The 6,002-nt window shown below is 46.9% G+C and overlaps 1 long non-coding RNA gene across 1 annotated transcript in view; it reads left to right on the plus strand.

Moving 5' to 3' along the window:
• LOC109290012 overlaps nucleotides 1–6,002 on the plus strand; it is a 169,951-nt gene that overhangs the window by 39,405 nt on the left and 124,544 nt on the right. The gene's annotated exons all lie outside the window — the stretch shown is intronic.

Raw genomic sequence — 6,002 nt, forward strand, 5'->3', positions numbered from 1 at the left:
AGCCAGTCTTGGCTGCTCTTATCCTCCTCTATTGCTGGGGCAGGCCCTTCTGCCCTGCCTGTGTGGCCAGGCTTCCAACTGCCCGCAGGGGCTGTGTGATGTGGCTCTGCCTGCTGTGCCGGCTTCTGGCCAGCTGGTGCAGCTGCATCTGTCTCAGAGTGGGGTGGGGAGCCATCCCAGGTTGGTGATGGCTTGGACACGTTCCACCCCATTATACTCTGCTTCACTTCTTTTGTCTGTAAGGTGTCTTCTTTCTTCCCACCCTCATCTCCATGTCTGAGCTGTTTGCTGTTCCTGCCTTCCCTTCCATTCCACCTCCTCTCTCCTTTTCAATCACAGAAATTTTGCCCCTGCCTTCTCTATTTCAATCTGCTGCAGAGTTTCTTCCACTATTTCTACCTTGGTATCCAACCCCTCCTCTCCTCTCCTCTCCACCTCTGGGCTTTGCTGTTCCTCAGGGGGTCTGATTATACTTGTAAAGTCTTTGAGGAACCTACGATATATGTCCCTCTCCCTTACAGACAGTGCATTTTAGGGACTCCTGGCACTCTGTTGCTTTATGCCCCATCCCTTTACATCTGTAGCACACCATGAAGGGACAGTGGGTAGACAGGTGTCCTACCCACCTGTCTAGCCACTGTGTATTTGCTGCACTGTTTTGGTTGCTCGTGGTATATTATAAAACCTAATGTGCTTACACCTGGGTCACTGATTGGAAGTGCAGCTTCCCACCTGGGCTCTAATTCTCTGCTTGTAACACTACTTGTGCCCTCCAAGTCTACCTTCACATACTGTATTTGTCCCTTACTTTCTCTACCCACATGACCCTTTGGAAGTACTTTTCCCTCTGTCTTTCTGTGTCTTGTGCTTCTAGTAAATCCAAGTACATTTGAACTATAATCACTCTTTCTCTTGACTTTCCCCCAGCTATGAACTTTATCCCTCTTAATTCCTCTCTCCCACATTCCGCTGCATATTTCTTACAAAAGTTCTCATACCCATCTCCATCCCAGTAAGTCAATTCCCAAGTATTTCAGTTCAAGAAAGCAATCAGGTTGGTGAGATGCTCTGCTTGCACCTCCAAAATTATGAACAGTACCTTTTCCGGGAAATCATATTTATTCATTTTTGATCCTGTTGCTAGTTAAAGTTCCCATTTATTCACAGCCTCTGCTTCTCCCTAGCTCTGTCAGTGCCAGTCCCAGCAGGCGAGCTTGCTGTCATGCTCCTGCTGTTATCTGCTTCTCACCCAGTGTGCCTTATCCTTCTGCTCCTGCTTTATCTCCTGTTCTCTGCTCTTGTCTTTCTACTGGCATCATCACTGTCATTGATGCCACTGGCTGCCTCTGCTGTTGCTCCTCCTATCACCTTCTTTCTTCCTTTCTTCTCCACTTTTGTCTACTAACCATCTGTCTCCAGATCTTCATTTCTGCTTCAATTTTTCTTCTACCTCATGTGTACTTGCCACCACTGCCATTGTTTTGAGCTTTGGATCTCCCTCCTTCACTCATTATACCTTGACATTGTTTATCCCTTTCCCTGCCTTTAAGGCATAGATTAGGCTTTCAATGCTGATGGGAACCTACCACAAGAATAGGTTAGCAGAGCCCATCTGAATGAGACATCTACTAGTGCCCACTGTATGCAATCCCCCTCAGTACCAACTCTTTCAAATCATGGTGAGCCACTACATTGCCTGTAGCTTGACTTTGTCTTCACTCCCACCACTGAACTGTGCCCTTTTTTCCTATTCCCAGTAATTCCTATTTCTTTGCCAATCTTAAATATTTGACAAACATCATCAAGCAGGGCCCAAAAAAGTTCACTCAGAATCTCTCTGTTGCCCTCTTTCTCAACCTGTCACATATGATTAGTGTGGCACCACCATCCTTGAGGTGAAGCTGGACCAGGTTGCTCTGTGCCTCATCTGCATATAATTTTTGGAGCATACCAGAACTTATGACAAGAACACCCAGTCATGAGTGAGGGCTAATTAGCACATGGATTCTGTGTGGGGGGTATCTGGAGTATACATAGCAGTGCTGAGCTGTCGGGTCACCATGGCTTGAAACACTTGACTCCACTGGGACCCAGCCCAGTTAATTACAAAGTAAATCATGAGTCTTTTGACTTTGGACTAAGTGTATAGCTTGTAGTATATATAAATAGCGTAAGTGTAGAATCTGTTCTTATCAGTTTGGATACAGAACCTTGAGCTACCTCTGTGCTCGCATGGGAGGGAGCGGGGACCCTGAAACCAGGATTCACTGGACCCGAGGTCAGTAGCTCATAAGTCAACATGGAAACAAGGAAAAGAGGATTCCTGGTTAAACTCTGGGTGAAGCCAGTACATTTGCACTCAGGAAATGTACTGATGGAGAAGAGAAGATTTGCTAGTCCAGATCATACAGGATCTACTAAAGGTAGACCTTATGAATTTGCATTGGCTAATTTGCATGCCTGGAGGGATGGAGTGGGAACTGGGCTTCAGGAATGTCAAGAGCAAATCAGATTTAATTAAAGCTGTTCTTTAAAGAAATCTTACTGAGGGCATAGAAACAAACGATCCCGATGCACAGAAGGACTAGTAAGTATGGCAGAAGACTAGCTTGGCTTAGCAGGGGACTGTTCAGTCAGCTAAAATACAAACAGGAAGCTTACAAGAAGTGGAAACTTGGATAAACAATTAGGGAGGAGTAGAAGAACATTGCTCAGGCATGCAGGGATGAAATCAAGAAGGCCAATGCACTACTGGAGTTGCAGCTAAAAGGGACATGCAGGGTAACAAGAAGGGTTTCTACAAGTATGTTAGTAACAATAGGAAGATTGTTGGGTCCCTTAGTAAGTGGCGGAGGCAACCTAGTGACAGATGATGCAGAAAACTGAAGTACTCAGTGCCTTTTTCACTTAAGTCTTCACTGGCAAGGTCAGTTCCCAGACTGCTGCACTGGGCAACACAGTTTGGGGAGGAAGTGAGCAGCAACAGTGGAAAAAGAACAGGTTAGGGATCATTTAGAGAAGCTGGACATGTACCAGTCCATGGGGCCAGATATGATGCACCTGAGGGTTCTGAGGGAGTTGGCCAATATAACTGCAGAGCTGCTGGCCATCATCTTTGAAAACTCATGGCGATCAGGAGGGATCCCAGATGATTGGAAAAGGGCAAATATAGTGGCCAGCTTTAAGAAAGAGAAGAAGGATCCAGGGAACTACAGACTGGCCATTCTTATCTCAGTCGCTAGAAAAATCATGCAACAGGTCCTTAAGGAATCCATTTCTAAGCATTTGGAGGAGAAGGTGATTAGGAACAGTCAGCATGGATTCACCAAGGGCAAGTCATGTCTGACTATAATGAGATGCCTGTCTCCGTGGATATAGGAAGAGCAGTGGACACGATATACCTTGATTTAGCAAGGCTTTTGATATGGTCTCCCACAACCTCCCAGCAAGGTAAGGAAGTATGAGTTGGTCTGTAAAGTGGATAGAAAACTGGCTGGATCGTTGGGCTCAGAGGGGAGTAATCAATAGCTTGATGTCTAGTTGGCAGTCAGTATCAATTGGAGTGCCCCAGGAGTCAGTCCTGGGCCCAGTTTTGTTTAATATTTTCATCAATGTCTTGAAAGATAGGATGGAGTGCACCCTTAGCCAGTTTGTAGATGACAACAAGCTGTGGGGAGTAGTAGATAATATTGGAGGGTAGGGTTAGGATTCAGAGAGACCTTGAGAAATTGAAGGATTTAACTAAAATAAATCTCATGAGGTTCAGGCAGGATAAATGCAGAGTCCTGCACTGGGGCTGGAACAATCTGATGCAGCAGTACAGGCTGGGAACCGACTGGCTAGCAGCAATTTTGCAGAAAAGGACCTGGGGGTTACAGTGGATAAGAAACTGAAGATGAGCCAACAGTGAGCTTTGTTATGAAGAAAAATAATGGCGCCTTGGGCTGCATTAATAGGAGTGTTACTAGCAGATTAAGGGAAGTGATTCTTCCCCTCTGTTCGACACTGGTGAGACCACATCTGGAGTACTGTGTCCAGTTTTAGAGTTCTGTGGCCACTACAGAAAGGATGTAGACAAATTGGAGAGAGTCCAGCAGAGGGTAATGAAAATGGTGAGAGGGCTGGGTGACATGACTTCTGAGGAGAGGCTGAGGGAACTGGGCTTATTTAGTCTGAAGAAGAGAAGACTGAGGGGAGATTTAATAGCAGCCTTCAACTACCTGAAGATGATGGAACTGGACTGTAAGTGGTGGCAAATGACAGAACAAGGAGCAACGGTCTCGAGTTCTAGCAAGGGAAGTTTGGGTTAGATATTAGGGGAAAAACTTTCTCACTAGGAGGGTAGTAAAGCACTGGAATAGGTTATCTAGAGAGGTGGTTGAATCTCCATCCTTGGAGGTTTTTAAGACTCAGCTACACAAAGCTTTGGCTGGGATGATCTAGTTAGGGACAGTCCTGCTTTGAGCAGGGAGGTGGACTAGATGACCTCCTGAGGTTTCTTCCAACCCTGATTGTCTATGATTCTGTTATTTCTGGCAGCAGCTTCAGGTTGCCAAGGGAAAATCTTCAGCTGGAGTTTTTTCAATTTGCCATGTGAGAGACAAGGAGAGAGAAACTGATTTTAATCCAGACGTACTCCAGTCAAATAACAGAAGAGGACCTAAGTTTTTGGCTTAAAAGGCACTGTAAGAAAATAGGAAAAGTGGTGGAGGTCCAGCACAAGGTGGGGTATAGATTGGAAGGCCAAAAGAATACTGAAAAGTGAGTCTAGGAATCCAGTTCAGCTGCAGCACCTCCCCCCCAGCAATCTCCCTGGACCCCCACAGAAGCTTTGTCTCTTCTACCAGGGGCAACCTAAGCTCTGCTGCAAATGTGGGGAGCAGGGGCATTTGGTGACACAATGCCTAAATAAAATCTGTGCCATGTGCAAAGAGAGAGATCATGAAGCCAAGGAATATAATCAGGACTGGCACTGTAACCTGTGTGGGGAAGAGGGGCATGTCTTTAAGGAATACTCCATCTCCTTCACAAACAAGGTGAAAAACAAAAAAGAAGAAGCTACTGCCAAAACCCCAGAAGCCTCAACCCCTGGCCCTTCCATCCCCGCCCCCAGCAGCAATGAAAAAGGCGGTGGAGAAGGATGGTAAAGGGGAGAATACAGAAGGAAGGGACCCCCCTAGAAAGGAAAACCCAACCTCTTCCAAGGACAGTGAGCAAGCCCTAAAGCAGATGGTTGAGGACTTAAGGACCTTGGAAGAATGGAGGGGAAAGATAAGAGGGAAAGGGAGAAGCTGGATCCCCAGAAAGGAGATTTGGAGAGAACCTGAGAAGCTGGAGAAAATTCTGCTCAGATGCAGACACTCAAGGGATCCAGGGGGGACAGGAGGAGCCTCCAAGGAGCCCAGAGATAGACCAGGGTGACTGGGAAACTCCAAAGCACAGGAGAAACGTGAAGGTCCCCCCCACATCTGCATGATCGGGATAAGGGAACTGGTCTCTCTGAAGGCAGGCTGCGAAAAACTTGAGCCAGAACAGAGATCTATGGGCAGACAGCCTGCCCAAGGAGCTCTGTGTCACCTTCTGGGACCAGGTAGGACCAGACCTGCTGGAGGTGCATAGGGAGCAGCAGCAGGAGGTCCAACCTGTTTTTATAAGAAGGGCAAGGGAGGATTTGAAGAACTGAAGACCCATGGAGTTCTTGCAGTTTCACTGTAAACTGATGGCCAAGGTCTTGGCCAAGCACTTTAAGTCTGTTGTAGGTGCCGAGATCCATGAAGACCAGTCGTGCATGGTTCCAGGGTGCCAGATCCATAGAGCCCTGCTACAACTGCAGGATGTCTGTGGTACCAATGGGAGAGAGGGCTGAACACTGCTGGGCTGAACCTCAACTTGGAGAGGGCCTATGACAGAGTGTCCCTCTGGTTCCTTTTTGAGATGCTGAAGTAGATGGGGGGTCTCCCAGACATTTCATAGTTTCATAGTTTCTAGGGTTGGAAGGGACC

The sequence above is a fragment of the Gavialis gangeticus genome, unplaced genomic scaffold (genome assembly GCF_001723915.1).
Source record: "Gavialis gangeticus isolate Ggan-Ray unplaced genomic scaffold, GavGan_comp1, whole genome shotgun sequence".
NCBI classification, from domain to species: domain Eukaryota; kingdom Metazoa; phylum Chordata; order Crocodylia; family Gavialidae; genus Gavialis; species Gavialis gangeticus.